The sequence below is a fragment of the Benincasa hispida genome, chromosome 1, assembly GCF_027475165.1.
Source record: "Benincasa hispida cultivar pf3 chromosome 1, pf3_genome.v1.1, whole genome shotgun sequence".
Classification (NCBI taxonomy): Eukaryota; Viridiplantae; Streptophyta; class Magnoliopsida; order Cucurbitales; family Cucurbitaceae; genus Benincasa; species Benincasa hispida.
Genome location: NC_143478.1, coordinates 80,632,621 through 80,636,194, shown reverse-complemented (window position 1 = coordinate 80,636,194; position 3,574 = coordinate 80,632,621). Strand labels below are relative to the sequence as shown.

Below are 3,574 nucleotides of genomic sequence, written 5' to 3'. Positions count from 1 at the left end.
TTGGATGTTGTGTTAACCTTGGGGAGTAATCGGCACAATGATTGGCACTGAGGTTGCATCGTAATTGCTTTTAGGTTTCAACGGATCCTCCACAGTGAAGCAACTCTTCGACATCTGTATTCTACAAATCTTTAAACTAACGAATATTTCACAATTTCTTTATTGGTTCAATTATAATACAATGACAATTTCAGTGTAAAAGTTTATAATGATACTTTAAGCTAGCTTTATTTTTTGTTTTTGTGGCAAAGACAATTTGAATCTTTTTTAGCTTTTCCGTGTTGATGCCAAATTTTAGCCAAGGAAAAATTCACCTAACCTTCATGTGACAAAAACGATAAATTTGTATGAAGGGGAAGAGAGCTCTCCTACAAGTAAAGAGTAAACCTACACACCAATGTGGTGTAGGCCACAGACACTCCGATGCCTAAGTCAGAAAATTCGAGAGCTCTAATCAATATAACTCAAAGTCAGATGTGAGACCATCACTCCTATTACTCTCTTTCGGAGGAGTATCAAGGAATTTTACAAGTTGAGAATATATTCAAGCACTCAAGATTAAGTCTAGAATTTTTAAATTAAGACAGTTATGGGAGGTAAAAGGGGTTCGAGGATGGATTCATCGAATTGGAGAAAATGAAATCCTGGGATAAATAGAGGATAACAAACTTAGTGAAACTTATGAAGGACACTCGTGGATGAATCAGGGATGCTCAGGTCAAAGTCAAAAGGAAAAGTCAACAAAAAGTCAACTATTTGGAAAAATGAGAAAATTGTGGGAATATATAGGAATTAAGCACAATTATGGATGCTTGGAGCTTGTTGAGCTAAGTCGGAGGTGGAAATTATAGAAAACACCATGTGATGAGGTGTAAATTCAAGGAGAATGGAACACCACCTAACTTCTTAAGTACCACCGATCCCTTAAATGAACAATAAATCATAGTCCAACTATGACCATACCCTTTCAGGCCAGGAGAGGGTATGATGCCACATTGTTCAAGCCCCGGAATCAGCCCTTAAGAAGCAATTTATCTACTTACCTTGACATTGAGGAAGGAGTGAATTCCTTTTTGTGTTGCTGTGTTCCCAGTTCCCTAATTAAACAAATTCCCAAAATGGTAGGCTTATTGAGTCGACGATCTGGCCACTCTTACCCATACAAATCAAATGATCGCCTTCATAGGCAGGAGTTCACAATTCACTCAGGATTCAGGTCATGTCACCTATGGTCATCCTAGTGAAATGTAAGTTTCTATTATGAATGACGTTATATAATGAGACTAAACATTTCGTGGTCCGGTCTTATACAAACTCCTTTGTATAGAATACCCCCACTCATATGTCTCTACATGAATGATCAGGATCATATCATTTGTAGCACTTTACAACAATTGTAACATCTACAAAGTGGGCCATCCTCGTAGTGTCACTAGGATAAGGTATCCAGCCTTATCTATCTACCACAGACCATTTAGGTTATCACTTAAACATGATCCACCCATATGTCTCTACATACATGTTTAAGCTACAAGATAACCTTGGATATTAGTTTATTAGTTTGTGGATTAATGCAACTAAATGTCGAATAAAACGTCACATATTTTAATAAATAAATAAGATGTTTGTGCAATGTAATTAGAAACTATAGGACCCTACGAGATTTAGGGTATCAACTAAAACAATCTCCCACTTGATCTAAAGCTAATGGGGTGTACAATATAAAAGTTAAACTAATATATATAAAGTACACAAACAATAAACTAAGGCATAACACGCCCAGTACGAATCTCCCACTTGTCCTAGTCTAAACATGGCTTGTATCATAGACCCATATTTTGCAGGTGACCCTCAAACACCTTAGCCTTGAAGGCCTTTATAAAAGGATAAAAAACGTTGTGCTTCGAAGCTATCTGCGTGACGATCACGTGCCCTCGATGCACAAACTCTCAGATGAGATGATACTTCCGCTCTATATGCTTCCCGTGCTTGTGACTCCTAGGCTCTTGGGAATTAGCCACAACACTACTATTATCACAATAAAGTGTGATGGGCTTTGATATTTCTGGAACGACTTCCAGATCTGTCAAGAATTTCCTCAGCAAAACAACTTCCATAGCAGTTTCACAAGCTGCTACGTACTCAACCTCCATGGTGGAGTCAGTAATGCATGCTTGTTTGGTGCTCCTCCAGACTACTGATCCTCCATTAAGAGTGAACACTGATCTTGATGTGAATTTCCTAGAATTCTTATCAGCCTAGAAATCAGTGTCCGTGTATCTTGTAAGGATCAGATCCTTAGAACCATACACGAGCATGCACTAGAAGAAATTTGGGCTTTAATGTCGGTTTTTAACTGACATTAAAGGTCTTTAATGTCGGTTGCAACCGACATTAAAGACCTTCAGTGAAATTTCCAACCGACATTAAAGCCTCTGTTTTTTTTTATTATTATTAACCAACATTGAAGCCCAAATCTGTCCTTTTTAAAAAAAAAATTTCGTTGCCGAATCCATTTTTTTGGTCAAAAAGTATAACATGACACATCATCATTGAACATTGTGGCTATGACATATTATTCATGTATGGATTGTAAATCTATTACATTTAATCTATAAATTCTGCTATAAAATTATAATTTAAAAGGTTGTACAATAATTCAGGCCTTGAAAATACAAATTACAAGTAATACAAACATTATGATTTTTCAAACATTATGAGATTATTGTCTCTCTCCACTTGGTAAGTATGGATCCCTTCATAATTCTTCTTGAACCAGCCCCCTAGCTTCAGCAGTGTCTGGTTATAGGCATCTTTGTCTGACCACTGTTGTTCAAAAGATCACAAACAAAAAAGGTTTAAGACAAAGGATTGATAGTGAAAATGTGATAAGAATTCATATTCAACAAACCGTGTTTATTGGGAATGTGCATAAATGGTACATTCAAGACAAAATTCTTGTAGTGAATATGTTGGATCCAAAGTTTTCCAAGAAAAAGCATAAAGAGGTTGCGATACCAAATATTTACTCCTTTGTTGCATCTGCAAAACAAGAAAACTCAATAGTTGAATAAATGAGAGAATCTTCTTTTTCAAGATCTTGAAGAAGAGAAGCTTGGTTACCTAGATATGAGATACGAAGACGATGGAAAATTTTCGGCAGCATAACGATGCTACCACAACAAAACCAAAAATTTACCTTGAACCTGTTCCACAAGCCATAAAAATCAAAATCTAATTTCTACCATGAAATAAGCCTTACACAAGCCATAAAAATCAAAACCCAACAAGTGAAATATAAAATAAAACCAATCCCCAAATATTTTCACTACCTCATATACAAATTCTTCACAAAATATCTTTACATACAAGAAAAAAGGAAACATGAAACATGAAACATGATTGAAGATCAAACCATGATTCATTGAAGTAGATCAATTAAGGATGGTAAGAATTGGAACTTCATCTCCAATGGGATAATTGGGTTGAAGCACTCCTCCATTTATCAACTCTCATAATCCGTAACTCCTACATTTTTCCTGCTAGTGATATTATTTGAAACACAGCAAATTAA

The 3,574-nt window shown here is 35.9% G+C and overlaps 1 long non-coding RNA gene across 1 annotated transcript; it reads right to left on the bottom strand.

The window, feature by feature from the left end:
* Positions 1 to 2,576: 2,576 nt before the first annotated feature.
* On the bottom strand, positions 2,577 to 3,212 carry LOC150038758 (uncharacterized). Its single transcript, XR_016528846.1, has 3 exons — positions 3,124 to 3,212; positions 2,912 to 3,042; positions 2,577 to 2,826 (listed from the first exon to the last, which is right to left on the bottom strand). It is a non-coding gene; the product is annotated as an uncharacterized LOC150038758 (long non-coding RNA).
* Between the last annotated feature and the right edge of the window lie 362 nt (positions 3,213 to 3,574).